At 39.4% G+C, this 16,160-nt stretch overlaps 1 protein-coding gene across 3 annotated transcripts in view; it reads right to left on the bottom strand.

Annotated features, from left to right (window-relative positions):
- LOC105466698 (SH3 domain containing ring finger 1) overlaps positions 1-16,160 on the bottom strand; it is a 177,280-nt gene that overhangs the window by 157,748 nt on the left and 3,372 nt on the right. The gene's annotated exons all lie outside the window — the stretch shown is intronic.

Genomic DNA, 16,160 nt, shown 5'->3' with positions numbered 1-16,160 from the left:
ATGCAACAAACAGAACACAGAGTTGCTAAAATATTACTTCCCTCTTTCAAGATTATAAAATACCCTGTTACATATTTTTTTCCTCAAGGTAATGTGTCAAAAATTTACTTTCTGGAGTCAGATATACAATATTCCATGGGATCAGCTCTTAAAATGTTTTCATGACCACTGAAAAGGGCTATGAAAATTGCTACTATTCTCATTCTGAAGCTACTGATAGATAAGATAGTTGTGATCTAATTACTCCCTACCATCTGGCACCTGGGTGCCAATAATTAGCAACTCTGCCTGATTGTCAGATAACACTCAACTGACCAGCAAAGTTGGTTTTAAGTATCAAACTGTGAATCAATTTTTGCCTCAATCTATCTTTAACCAACCTATTCTATTTTCTGGCTTAATATCCCAGTATGTCTAGTAATACTGCCAAGAAATGATGACCTTCAGAGTTCAGGCACAGAGAATAAATACATGCTGATGGACTGATGTATTCATAAGCAAAACACAGGCTCTTTTTTCATACGTTCTAAATTTCAACATATATCGCTGAACATAAGGCATGTTAAATAAATCCTAAACTGGCAACAACCCACAGTAACAGGCAGGATGGGTGGATTATAGCAAGGGGGAAGTTAAACAAAAATATGACTCTAGTTAGTTGTTAATGATAAACACCCTCTGCCCGAATACTGACCTGATACCACTAAATTGGGTGGAGAAAAAAGGCCTAGGGGTGGGAGGTGGGGGCGACTGAGAAATTTACATATCAGGTGAATGTGAAAAATAAATTTGCCTCTCAAGGAAAAAAGTTTGGATCGCAAGGAAGAAACTTAAATAAACCTAGTAACACATGAGAATTTACATAATAAATATTCACATAGAATTCCCACTTCTTACACACAAAGCTCTTCATTCATAGCATACCTAGAAACCACAGCGTGGCACATTTCTAAAGTTACCAAGCCTTCCCAGCATGCTGCTCCTCAAAATCTGCCATTCTTTTTAATCTGTAAGGAAATGTTAGGCAGACCTAGTGTTACTCATTTGTAGGTATCAGATAGCTTAGTCTCCTGAGAGAAGTAATAATAACTCAAGGTATTTCCATGCATGTAGTTAAATTGTTGATACATTAACAATCACAGAGAATCCAGTCTTGCAGCTATCTGAACTAGAGAGCCCACGGGCCCTTGTCATGTTTCATATCACAGCTGGCTGGCTTATGATTTGAGACTTGGAAAGGATCCCTTGGGACTAATTTATTCTTCTAACTGCCCTTTTCTTCCCTCTTTCCACTTCATTCTCAAGAATTTTAATTTAATTTTGAATGTGCATGTTGCCTGTCATAGGATTCAAAATGTAGAGGTGCTATTGCTAACCACATTACCTGTGCTTCCCACCATCCACAGGATTACCCACCTCTGGAATTACTTAGTATATAGATGATCTGTATCAAAAGAAGCCATTATACATGTAACATTTTGCATTCTAAAAGATTTGCAAGCAGAGAAATCATAAGGTGTTTGGTAAAGATCAGTATGACAGTTGGACAGCTAATTCCTATTAGATCAATTTCATTTTCCTCCATGTCAGAATGATGTGCCTGGGGGATAGGGGATAACATATCACATATTTTAACTTTTATAAGGCTTTTGACTCAACTCAGCAGAACATTCTTTCTAACAAACTAGGAAAACATGATTTCTAGACCACCATGGTGGGTGCAACCAAAATGTTTCAATGGTCACTCTCAAGAGAATTGTTATTCAACATCCAATTACAGTCAAGTTTCATAAGAGTGTACCTAGCCTTTGAGTACTACTGTCATTGTTGACTTAAATAGTGGGAAAATGAATGTGATTAACCAAAATATACGTGTGGTTAGACGCTCAAACTTACAAGGATGTGAATGTGTTTCAATGGACCTTGGAATTCTGGAATGTGAGTAGGCATCTATCAGTTCCATCAAGAAGTATTTACTGAACTGACCACCTACTGCTTTTTCCACAGTCATGAACAGAAAAGAGGTACAAAATTCAAAAGAGCCCCTCATCTCAAGTTCCTTATAACTTGGTACAGGAGAAAACACTAAAGCACAATTAATTAGAGAACAATACCAAATGGGGGCAGAGAATATTCAAAATAAATGTAATAAACAAGGTATATATGTGTTTAAGATCAGGTATCCATATGATCATAAATATGTATTACAGCAATTGCATTTGGATTGGCATTTTTCAATTCCTGTTGATAAGTAGCCAATTGCTGACACTACCATAAAGATTACAGAGACAAGTTTAATCCAGAGGGTAGTAAAAACTAACCACTCGAGAGATTGGGGAAACTGAATTTATCTAAGGAAAAGAGAAAATCTGAGATCTAGGCAAAGCATGAACCAGCAATGTAGTGAGTTCTTTTTAAAGGTACATAACATGAGGATGTGAAAACAGGCAGCAGGAGGGTCCCATGACAGCCCTTTCACAACTCGAAGCCCCATTCAGAATTTCATCACCACACTAAGAGCTCTTCTGGACTTGAACCCAAGCACAGCAAGCAGGGATTGGACAGCATCCAAAGGAGAGTGACTAAAATGATTAAAATGTTAGGAAATGGGTCCTATGAGGACATGTAAAGGAAACTTGGTTATTCAGTCCTGATAAAAAGAGAGGAGGTCAGGACTGCACCATAGCCTGCAAGGTCAGGAAGAAGAGGTACAGGGGAGCACTCTTTTCCATTAAGGATGGGATGAGAGGAATGAGAGCACATTGCAAGGACAGGAATTTATATTAAACAGAAAAAAAGAACCTCCTGGCAAGGAAGATGGTAAGGCACTGGAATAAGTTTGTGTCAACAAGCTTTTGAAACGTCCTTTTGCAGAGACTTTCTAAAAACACAGTAGATGACTATTTTCATAAAATGTTCACCCAGTGTCCTTTCTTACCCTACAAAATCAGTAAGTGAATATTTTAACTATAAATAGAAACTCCATTAAAAAATATATAAACTTATGGAAATTTGAAGCATAGCAAGGCTCTTCACTGTTGCAGCATTTGCAAAATGCATCAGAAAATTATATAAATGCATTTGTTTATATCTGTTTATATATGTCATACTTTTTAAAAAGGGAAATCAGCTGCTCTAGATATGAGCTATTAAAAAATAACCAAAACATGGAAAAACTGACCAGTAATAACTACTGAAGCCATATAATCTTGATGGTATGGAAGTGAGGGGAAGGGTGGGCAAGGTTGGGAAGGGTAAGCAAAAATCAGCCACAAAGGAATAAAACACAACACACATGTGCATATGCATGCATACACACACACACACAGAGTCTAGAGAGATCAACTGATCCACCCGTCCATCCATCCATCCAACAGTGCATTAAAACATCCACGTTTTAATAATGGGCATAATAATCTTTCCTAGCATTACTTTTTTTTTTTTTCTTTTTGAGTCAAGAGTCTCGTTCTGTTGCCCAGGCGAGAGTACAGTGGCACGATCATGGCTCACTGCAGCCTCGACCGACCGGATTCAAGCGTTCCTCCCTCCTCAGCTTCTCAAGTTGCTGAGACAGCAGGCGCAAGCCACCATGCCCAGATAATTTTTTGTTTTTGATAGAGATGGGGTTTCGCTATGTTGCCCAGGCTGGTCTCAAATTCCTGAGCTCAAGCAATCCTTCCGCCTCAGCCACCCAAAGTTCTGAGACTATAGGTGTGAGCTACCATGCCTGGTCTCCTTAATTTTTAAAAATTAGGACCGTGCTACAAAGCACATCTAGTTTCCTTACAGAAAGTCTTAGGGGTCTAAGTCTTCAGTATTATGCTAAATAAATAACTAAATTGAATTTTTTTTAAATTACTTGAGCTATTATTTTCCCCAATCACAGGGAGGAGGCAGAGAAGGAAAGAAGGAAGGGAGGGATGCAGGGAGGGAAAGAGAAAAGGGAGGAAGGTAGGAAGAAGGGGAGGAAGGGAGGGAGGAAGGAAGGCAGGGAGAGATGGGGGGAGGGACAATGAAAACGGTCACAGACGTCTACCATGCTATAATGAATTCTGCTGGCTGGATATCTTATCACAGGATAAGAGAACAGGAAGAGATACTATAGATAATGTTGCTCACCATTTCCTTTTACAGATGAGGCCCAGAGAAGCTGACTGACTCAACCAGTCTCACACTACAGTTGTAAAACCAGAACTATCTTCTGTAGTCACTAATTTATGAACAGCTTGGGTATCTGAAGTTTAAGCCAGCTGTTTGAAACAGAGCAAAATGTTCTATGGTATTAACATATAAGTGTTGATTAATTAAATTACCAGACTACATACACACCAATAGTCTGTTTCGTTTGGTTGTTTCTTTGTTTTAGAGACAAGGTCTCATTCTGTCACCCAGGCTGAAGTGCAGTGACAAGATCACAGCTCTCTGCAGCCTCAAACTCCGGGGCTCAAGCGATCCTCCAGCCTCAGCCTCCCGAGGAGCTGGGACTACAGGTACATGCCACCACGCCCAGCTAATTTAAAAAAAAAAAAAAATTTTTAGAAGGGGGGTAGGGGTCCCACTATGTTGCTCAGGCTGGTCTCATCCTGGCCACAACTGATCCTCCCACCTTGGCCTCCCAAAGCACTGGGATTACAGATGTGAGCCAATCCACTTGCCCCAGAGTTTATTTTACAATATAACTGTGATATGGTATTAAAAGTTCTAATTTCTAGAAAGAGAGAAAACTGAAGATACTAATGTTTATTGAGCATGTACTAGGTCTTGGGCATTTGAGATTCCTTATCTCATGTAATCCTCACAAACTTGGAGAGCAGCTCTTCATCATTCTACAAACAAAGAAATTAGGTAAGGAAGTAACTTGCCCAAGAGAAACACAGATAACAAGGAACAGAGGAAGTTCTGCCTGATAATAAATCTCCTGCTTTTCCTATTATCAGACACTTTCTGTCCAGCAGGAATCACAGAGCACACAAAAAGGAACATTCTGAGGAAGAAATTAATTCCTCTGCATTGCCCCTGACCACTTTTGAAAAGTTCTGTATTCTCTGGCATCTCTCCTGTGCTTAATGAATCCTGTTTTCTATATGCTGTGCTCATTCATACTGCCCTCAGCAAGGGTAACCTTATGGCCCTGTTTGCCCCAGACAATCCCGACTTACTCCTGTTGACTCTGCAAAATTATCAACAACATCCTTTTCACTCTCAAAAACGTCCCAGGGTAGAGGATAAACTACATGGTCACTCTGCCTAAACCCCTCACTACAGCTTCCCCCATCCAGGTTTGCCTGACCTCAAAGAAGCTCAGGTACCTGCCTTCCCACTCTTTCAAAGCATAATAAATGTCCTGTCCATCAAAGCAGGGGTTCTCACGTCAGTAAAAACTGAGAAAAGAAAAGAAATATGGTTAGGTAATTCTAAACATGCTTCTAAAGTGCAGGACATTTTAATATGCAGACAATCTCTGATTATTGGAATTTCAAGCAGTGTAACAACTTTATATGAAGATAATATTCTGGCAGAACGGAGGCTGATAATTTTATGCAGATGAGATCTATCAAGCAAACCAGCCCCATTTAGAGGTTGATCCAAAGTCGGGCTCCCTAAACTGTCCTTGCTTTTCTGCTCTACCTCACTTCTAAATCTAACAGTTCATCTGAAGGCTCCTGTGGCAGGCACGGTGTGGGCTTCTAAGGGAACATTAAAGGCAGATTACTGGTGTCAATGGACAAACGTGAGAGCCACATGTCACCTCAATGCACCAAGATCAAATCCAGGTGCCAATCTGAGTTTGTTCTAAATATTCAATATCAAAGTTGGCTTTTGCTAGGGTAATTATTTTTTAAATTTCAGGCCTACAAAAGAACTCAGATATCAGAAAAGCCTCATTTTATAAAAGAGAAAACTAAGTCCTACAGAAGAGAAAACACTAGCCTAAAATCACATAGCCAAGACTAGAAAGCAGGTCTCCTCATTCTTTCCACCATATAGGAGATTCTCAGCTTCCATACATCATATAGTTTCATGCTTCATACATGGAGACCCAATACTTTTCTGCTGCCAGATCTGAACTTTCTTGGAACAGCTGCTATGTAAACATTTCAAGCTGTCACACTTTGGGGCCTTTAACCAACACTTCAGCTCCAGCAACATCACAGGCTTTGTACAACAGTGTTAACACTTTCAGTGTCTTCTTAATATTTCAGACTTGTTTTACAAAAATGAGTAGAAAAAAGAAAAATAAAAGTACTACTACTAGTACAGTTAAGACAGGAATGAAAATAATAAAAGCTACCAAAAATGGCAAAAATATTTAGCCTCATAGACTGCAACTGTGGCAGAAAAAAAGTATATGAAATGCTGAAAAATAATTCATCACTATGCATAAAACACAAGTTTAATAATGGGGAAAAACTGTTCAAAGATTTTGAAAAAAAATTGAAATAATAGAGATTAGTAAACTAAATGTCACTTTGCATAAGGTGGGCAAATGAAAACTTAAGGTTTGAAATTTAGTTTTATTATATAATGTTCTATGTGTTTAATGTTTTTAAAAACTTTTGAAGTTTTTTAAGGATATTTAAAAACTAAGCAGTTACATAATTAGGAATGTAAGAATATTGTTTAGTTCTACAAGAATTGAATCTCCTTATAACATATCTAATGTTCAACCTTTCAACATTACTGCTCACGTTTCCAGGAACCTTATACAAATGCTAGGGATATTTGTATCCCACACTGATGCTCTCACTTACATTGCTACTGTATTATTTTGAGTGTACTTCACATAAATTAAAACTAGATTTGAAGCATCCTATAGCTAACTTTGGCTTCCTTTCTGTATAAATGTTCATTGCCTAGGACCACTCATTACATATTAAAATAATGAAAATTCACTCCTGTTCATTCATTCCTGAATTGATAAGCAGTGAAACTACAGTGTTTCAAAAGGATTTTTTCTGGCAAAAATAATAATAATAATGATAATAATAATTTCTTTAATCCTTAAGGAATTTATTTCCTTAGGCTGACAGAAAAATGTTCAACATTGACAGCCCTTGCCTTTCTGCACTATGTAACTTAAAAATTCATTTGCACATCCTCCTACTGCTCACTTTTTTCATGTTTCACAACGCAAATAATCTACTATTTAACTGCTCTGTCAGCCATCTGAAATGGCACCTCCATTCCCTTCCCAGCTACCCCGAAAGAGCCCACTCACACATCTATCTTTAAAATGGCTGTGTTTACAGCCAACCATATGTCACCATTCATGAAGCAACTGCTACCATCCTCTTGACTAGGCATTGGCAGACAGATACGTGACAAAAGGATTGCAGAGCCACAAAAAAGGGTGCCTGGGGCTCTGAATTTTTCTTTTCAAGGTTACTACCTTCAGAAGAAACTAAAAATTAAAAATTTTTAAAGAGCAGAAGATACATGTACTCTTTATAATAAAAGCTTTGAGAGGATGAGGGAGTTGAAGTTTCTAAATGAGGGAGCCTTACCAGCAAGGCAGCCTCCAAGCATAATATTTCTATCATATGTACACCTCACTATACTATGTTGCTATGTAAATGAGTCTTGCCAGCTATCTGAGTTCCTCACTATCCATACTATGTCGCTATGTGTAATATTTCTATCACAAGTACATCTCACTATAATATTTGTGCTAGGTTGCTACAGTATTGTGGATCCTCAGGAAGCATCCTGCCACAGCATGAATTACAGTCATTTGCCTTTTGACCTTAAAATTTTTAAGTCTTTTTACATATTGTCTTGGGTTTGCTTAAACCACATTAAGCAATCTACTAGAGAGGGGACAGATTAATAAATGGAGTGAGCGTCTGACCAGAGAGGAAAAAAGGAGGCATTCTTCCCAATAGAGTGAGTTAAGGAATGGAGGTGTGCAAAGGAGAGCTGGGGGCTCGTGGAATGCTGAGAAAAGACCACAGGCAACAGAAAAAGGCAGGGGCTTGAACTGACATACTGCACCTACCCACACGCCTTTTTTGAGCCTCTGATTTTATTCTTTTCCTTTTCTGAGACCAGAGACTAATTATGGGACAAAACAAAGCATTTTGAGAAGACAACCCAGAGAAGCAGTTTTAGGAAGGCAATGGAGTAGGACTGCTTTCCTGCTCCCTCTGTCTGTTGACTGTCTCCCCACTGCGCCTCTTTCAGCCACTTGGAAAGTACAGACCACAGCTGCAGGACAGGGCAGTGCAAGGTGCTGCAAGGCAGCGAAGTTAACAGTCAACACAGGTTCTATAGCAGCTGATACAAAAGCCAGGGATGAAGTGCTAAAGTCAGAGAGCCAGCGCAGAGGTGGAACTTTTCAAAAGAACCTCAAGAACAAGAAGCACCTCCAGCTAAAGTAAAACTAGATTTTATCTCTTTCCTCCCTTTCCCTCAGATTTTCCTTTTCCCTGCCCAGCCAGCAATAACAGAATAATCATTTCTCTCCTTCAGTCACCCAAGAGAAATGTAAATAAATAAATAAGGACTGGAGCAATAGTGATAATAAATGAAGGAAACTGGGAGAGGAGGGGGTTCAGGGTTGCCAAAGAGGTCTGCATCAGGCTACTTTTCACACGTAGGAAACCAAAATAACTGAGTTCATGTCTGTATTTTATGTAGCTCTACATCCAAACACTACATCCACTTTATAATCTTTTCTATATCTTTTCAATAACTTTGGTTCTCATCATCCCAAATAGAAATGACATTAGATATACAGTTAAGAATCCCTAGAGAGACTGGTATTCGCTTCACTCACTTATTCACTCATTTATTCAACAAACCTCTTGTGAGTGTGTACTCTGTGCCAGACACTACAAAGCACTCTGAAAAGTCAAAGATGAACCAAACCCAGCCCCATCACCACCACCATTCCTACAACCACTCTGCATAGAGCTTAGGTCCCTGTGGCTCCACATCTTTGAGCTGAAGAAATGAAGCCCAGAGAAACCCCACAGTCGGCTGATGGCAGTGTCGGAATCAGAGGCCACAACTTCTAACCTCCAAACCACACTCTTCCCCATACATCAAGCTAAGGAGAGTCTGCTTTCCTGGTTCACTGTCATTGTAAAGGAGCTTTATTTGTCCTCTTTTTGTCAAAACAAAACAGGAAGCAAGGACAGTGAGGAAAGAATAAGCTCTGCCAGTTGCAACTGAGAAGAGATTCCCCTGCTAAAAGCAACACCAGGGAAAATGTTTGTCACCTAAGTCAAGTGCAGGTAAGGGAAGGAAGCATTTGGGATCAGAAATTGGACAAGTTATTTAAAGTCTTTCCGCCACCCCTCCTACATCCATGAAATAAGAGTAATAATGTATAGTGAGCCGTAAACACGCCAACTGCACTCCAACCTGGGCAGGAGTGAGACCGTCTCAAAAAAAAAAAAGAACACATAATACCTTCTTATAGACCAATGTGAGTAGATATGGAAGCTATCTGAGTTTGTTTTTTTGTTTTTTTGTTTTTTTGAGACGGAGTCTCGCTCTGTCGCCCAGGCTGGAGTGCAGTGGCACGGTCTCGGCTCACTGCAACCTCCGCCTCCCGGGTTCACGCCATTCTCCTGCCTCAGCCTCCTGAGTACCTGGGACTACAGAAGCTATCCAAGTTTTATCATTAAATTTAAAACTTCAAATTGCAGAACTGCATATACAATGTGATTCCATTTCTATTCAATTTTTTGTCTGAAAGAAAACACAAAAAACCTCCAACAGTGGTTACCCCTAGAGATTAGGAACAAAGGAATAGAGATTGGAAGCCTTGATTTTCTCCTGTACATCATCTTCTACTATCACATTTCTTACCATTGCATGTATTATTTTTAATTTTTAAAACAGAAAGAAAATACTGCAAGTATTTTTCTTATGAGTATTTTTAAACAGAAAGAAAAATACTATGAGAAAAATACTATGAAGAAAAATTCTATGAGTGAAAATACTATGAGAAAAATACTATGAAAAATTCAGGGAGTGGCACACATAATTAGTACACTTTTCTAAATGTATATTATACATCAATAAAGAGTCTTTTCAAAAACTGGAGTAGGTCTATGTGCTTAAACATGAAAAAATTTCATAGATATAGTAAACAAACCAGCAAATCATTAAATATCCAGAGCATGAAATTCTAGTTCTGCAAAAAATCAAGAAACTATATGCATACACATATAAATGTATATGAAAAGATCTGCAAGTATATACACACTTAATAACATACTCTTCTACATTGTTGAATATTTTTTACAACCAGAATACTTTTACATACACTTTGAAATCTACATTCTTTTTCATTTCTAAAATGATAACACTTAGGCTGGGCGCCGCGCCTCACGCCTATAATCCCAACACTTTGGGGGGCTAAGGTGGGCGGATCACTTGAGGTCAGGAGTTGGAGACCAGCCTGGCCAACATGGCAAAACCCCACCTCTACTAAAAGTACAAAAATTAGCCAGGTGTGGTGGCAGGCGCCTGTAATCCCAGCTACTCCAGAGGCTGAGGTGGGAGAATCGCTTGAATCCGGGAGGCAGAGGTTGCAGTGAGCTGAGATCTCACCGTCACCCTCCAGCCTGGGGACAGGGTGAGACTCCATCTCAAAAAATAAATAAATGATAACACTTGACGCCAGAAAGCTATTGTGAGGTTTACATGATTATGGTTACATGACACTTTATGTGATATAAGAAAGAATCATTATATCTTTAAAAAATTATCAATTAGTATGCACCACAGACTCCCTTTCCCATACCTGCTTTCTACCCCGTTCAAGATCTCATCGCTGAGCCTTACCATTAAGCGTAGCTCAGGAATGAAGTAAAGGTCAGGGACGGGGCAGACATGAAGCCCGGAGTAAGGATCAAGGACGAAATGATGGATAAAATAAGACGTCAAGAATGCAACAAACATGGTTTAGCCAAAACAAACAAACAAAACCCACCTTTTCCATTTCAATTCAATCATTCTGAAACACACAGAAACATTTCCCTCACCCAAACCACCATATTAAATGTCTTGCTTGGGTCCGGTATGAGTTAATACACATCCTCTTCCCCATCTGTGCGGAGACAACAGTTCCTTTATCAGTCAGTGTTTGTAGTGAACCTTACACACCAGGGGAGCATGTCCCACCCACACTTGATATTCTTTGACCATGCACCTAATCCAAGGACCACAAACTACAAACAAGAACCCCATCATAAATAGAGACCTATTCTATTATCTTATCCCAGCCCCTGGTGCTTCACTATATGCTGCCTTATTTGTTGTTTCTTGTGTGTTACCTCCCCCAAATGTAAACTTTTTCAACAGAAACATGCATTAATGTCATCTTTGACCTAGTATAGATTATCGAACATAACTGGATCTGAAAGAAGCTCTGTACAGGTGCTTGTTCACAGACAGATGTCAAAGATGTCCCACGGCACAGTTCACAGCTGGCAGTTGCTTTCCACACCAAACCTGGAGCAACTCAATTGTCCTAACTTCCTTCAGTTCTTTCTGCCAATGCCATTCCTTGGAATAAAGCCTAGGATGCCTTATTAGGGTGCTACTTAGTCCTGGAAAGCACCAAGTAAGGATCTGTATCTGGTTTGTCCATCATTACCTATCCCTTGAGTAATGCCTTAGGTACTACTGAGTCCTGGAAAGCAGCCTCTCCAGACTCCAGTTACAGATCAATCCAACTTGTCAGAGATAAGAAAGTAGTAGTTTTCCCCCCTCAATATTTCCTTCATTTCATCCAGAACTTTCTGTGCATCTGGTATATTGTCACATAAACTTCAACTTCCTTATAACATGCCTATTTTACAAAATTATGCCAGGCAATGTGGGTAGCTGAGAGGGTAGGCAGGGGCCGAACAACTTCTCAAGGGTATTCCACAGCAGATCACAGAAGGCTGGACCACTGCCAGTTTCTGGGGAAACCAGGACTGAAGGGATTGGCAGTGGACTGAGAGGCCACTCAAGGGGCTGACCTTTAGGAGTATGTCTATAGTCAGAGTACAAGTCGGCTAGGGCTACCACATCCAAGCGCACAGACTGGGTGGCTTAAACAACAAAAATGTATTTCCTCACAGTTCTGGAGGCTGGAAGTCCAAGATCAAGGTGTCAGTGGGGTTGGCTTCCTTTGAAGGCAACTCTCCTTGGTTGGTAAGTGGCATCTCCTCCGTGTGTCTTCACATAGTCTTCCCTGTGTGTCTGCATCATCATCTCCTCTTCTCAGAAGAACTCCAGTCTTAGTGGATTAGGGCCCATGCATGTGACCTCATTTTACCTGAACCCTCTCTTTAAAGGTCCTATCCCTGAACATCACCACCTTGTGAGGAACCAGGAGTTAGAACTTCAACCTAGCAAAGTGGGGGGACATAATTCAGACCCTAACAGTCAGCAATAGAGAAAGAGGGAGAAAGGAGGTATGACTGTGCTATGGAGAAATGAAAGCAGACTCAGCCTTTACAGGGGAAATAAATTTCATCCGTGTTCCCTCATATCTAGAATTCCCTACCTTTCTTTCCTGGTCTCTCCATTCTTTGACACGAGCTCCAATCCCGTATCTGTTCTGAAGCCCTGCTAATCGTCTCAGTCCCAATGGTCCCTCTTGCTTATCCCAAATACAGAGCACTTCCTATCTATCCTACCCATCTGGCCCTTCACCCTACGTGGCCCTTGGGGCAGTTCTTGATGCCTTCCACATTATCGAATACGAGGCCTCATCTTACACCATCCCTGTGGCTTGCCTAGTTCACACTTACCTTCTGTCAGTTCTTCCTAGGAGGCATACCCCTTCCTGTGTAGGTCAGTGCCTTTGAAATATTCTTCCCCTCTGCCTCTTCCCTGCCCAGCCCCCATTCCCTAATTAATATCATTTCACCCTTAAGATCTCAGCTCAGATACCTCTTCCTCAGGAAGCTTTTGAAGATCACACACACAATTCACCTTCACACTAAATGCAGGTCTTTCTTCTATCCTCTCCCCTAGCTTTGTGTCTTAGAACTTATTTAATTACACGCCTGCATTGTTATTATTTTATTAATGTGTCTCTCCCACAAGATGGACCACACATTCAAAAGCTAAGAATCTATATCTGGTTTGTCTACCATTACCTATCCAGCAGCTAGTGTAGTGCCTGGTACCTAACGAGTGCTTAAGAAGTATTTATTAAATAAAGCAACAAATAAACAAAGTATAAATTAGTATAAATCAGGTGGTCTGATGTGATCTATTTTTTGGATGAATATATTTGCTGTGAAGTACAGGCATCATGAAATAATTAAGTAATGATACCTAAAGAGAAACATGCACAGATATTAAGAGAACTTAATGTTAAGAGATATTAAGAGAACTTTAGAGATTTTTTTTTTTTTTTTTTTTTTTTTTTTTGAGACGGAGTCCCGCTCTGTCGCCCAGGCTGGAGTGCAGTGGCGCGATCTCCGCTCACTGCAAGGTCTGCCGCCACCCAGGTTCACGCCATTCTCCTGCCTCAGCCTCCCAAGAAGCTGGGACTACAGGTGCCCGCCACCAAGCCCGGCTAATTTTTTTGTATTTGTAGTAGAGACAGGGTTTCACCATGTTGGCCAGGGTGGTCTGGAATTCCTGACCTCAAGTGATCCACCTACCTCCTCAGCCTCCCAAAGAGCTGGGATTACAGGCGTGAGCCACCACATAAGAGAATATCTATGCATGTGTCTGTTTAGATATCATTACTTAATGATTCCTTAAATCACTGGAACTGCACATAGAAGGCAGAAACTATTAAGTCTAAATTCTATAGGGGAACTACTTAAAAACCATGCTTTCCTTATCTAATTTATATACACGCATTTTAACTTCTGCAGCTGTATTTCTTAGGCCATTGACTGGTATCAGCAGTGTCCCTCTCCCTATGGCTCATTCCACTGCTTGACTTTGGCCTAAAACCAACAGGAATTCTTTACTTAGAGGTAAAAAACTGACAGATTCCCATGGTGACTCCAACCCCGCACTCTTTCCTTTTCTCCTTCAAATTAGGCAGGAAACACTAAAATTTTGGGAACAAGATATGCGTCACCCATTGGAAATGTTCAAATATGTTGATAACATTCAATATACTTTGGCTAAATGCATGAGGAGGCCACATGGTCACAGTCTAATGGAACACAGAACATAACTAACAAACTGAAGCAACATTCCACGTTATCACTTTCAGCTTTGCACAACATATGGAAACAGGCTCACTGCACCGCTTGGTTGTGTCAGAACACTTAAGGGAGGAGGATGCACATTTGGGATTTATTACAGGCACTCACCTAAGAGAAGTGTCCAAAGAAGTGCCTTACAATATCCACGTTACAGAATTCTCACTCTTAAAAGGAGTCTTTTTTAGAAATGTATTTATCTTTCAGATGTTTGAACTATACGTATGGCCCTGACTGTTCTGTATATTTGAAAGCAAAAGGTAGTAGTAACTTATTGAGAAACCTTTTTTTAAAAAGGGGTGGGGGGCAGGGGACAAGGGAGGGGCAACAGGGGAGGGGTCTTGCTATGTTGTCTAGGCTAGACTTGAACTCTTGGGCTCAAGTGATCCTCCCGCCCCAGCCTCTGGAGTAGCTAGGACTACAGATGCAAGTAGCTAGAGACTAGAGGTGAATACCATAGTACCTGGCTCAAAAAACTATTTTCAACTAGAAAAAAGGCTGTTCTTTTTCTAAGTATTGCATCAATTGCATCAACTCAGACTACTGAATAGGTTTGTTTTTGTCCTCCATCCTCCCCCAGCAAAGTAACAGACATATTTCCTGTTCCATCCACCTCAACTATTTTGTCCCAGTTATAAGGCTCAAGTTTTGTTGAGTTTCTTGGTAAGTAATTTTTCTCATGCTAAAGAAGAAACATGAAGTAAATTAGGAAAAGCATATAAACCAGAAAAACAATACTAACATCATCAAAATCTCCAAATAATTTACCTAAGAAGTTCAATTTTGGGAGCTTAGCAGTTCAGATAAATGAGAATTACGTAGTCAATTTCCATGTTAGCAAGAAAACTTAAAATTCAAAAGACATTGAGTGTTTGAGCCTCTCCTTAAATTCCTCTTCATCGATGATCAAACATTCAATGCATTCCTCACAATAGGTAAGGCAGTGTCAACAACTAAGATACAGTATTCTGGGAAGCCATGCCTTCCCTAGTCTAATTAACAGGGAAACAAAACCTTTCCAAAGATGCAAATCTACCCCTTTATTAAGCTAAACAGACCTATATCAGGTGTCTCAGAAATTATCAACTTGATCACTGGTTCTGGGATTAAAATATTCAAGTCTAAATAAGTAAATTCCATAAAATAAAGGAAATGTAAGAAAAGCACTGTAAGCTGATCACTTTCACAACATGTGGCTTCCAAATAAGGAAAGAAAACCTCCCTAGCCCAAAGTTCTCACTATCTTTAAAGAAATAAATATGTCAAAAGAAACCTGACAGCCTTAATGAAACTGTTTTCCGATCAGGTTTTCTAGTGATTAAAATGGTCTCTATACTTTACATCTAGTGATGTAAATACTTCCTATCATTTACAAAAGATGAGCTTGAGAAAGAAGTAGGAAAACTATTCTGTCAAAACTGCCTGGTATCCACATCTGTGAATTATGGGATCTAACGCCATCCTAATGGGCAGTTCCTGTGTTAAATGAAAGAAGTCACTTTTGAGTGCTTACTGGGGACATTTGAAAAAAATATTCTCATCTAGATTAACTGTTCTTTAAAAGCAGATTTTACCAGTTTGGCCAATAATTTAGAATTCCTTCTTCTTACAGAAATGGAGTTGTTTTAATTACTGATGCTCTTGATTACTTTTTATTTTTGCAAAAATTAGAAAAGCACATTTTATCACGAATCCATCACCTGCAACATAATTTATATTTATATTTATTAGAAATTTATATTTATTAGAAATACCTATATTTGTAGGTATTATATTTATTAGAAATACCTATATTTCTAATAAATACCTATATTTCTAATAAATATAGATTATTAATATATATATTTCTAATAGATACAGAAATTGTGTGACAGTTGTGGTAGCTGTCCAAATAATTAGCTTCATCTAAAATTATTTCAGCCCAAACTCAAATCCCAAGAAAAATCATTTTGATGAAATACTTCATTTCATTCACTATAA

This window comes from Macaca nemestrina, chromosome 3, assembly GCF_043159975.1.
Source record: "Macaca nemestrina isolate mMacNem1 chromosome 3, mMacNem.hap1, whole genome shotgun sequence".
NCBI lineage: Eukaryota > Metazoa > Chordata > Mammalia > Primates > Cercopithecidae > Macaca > Macaca nemestrina.
The sequence above is the reverse complement of the archived record's forward strand: the minus strand, read 5'-3'. Positions and strand labels throughout refer to the sequence as shown.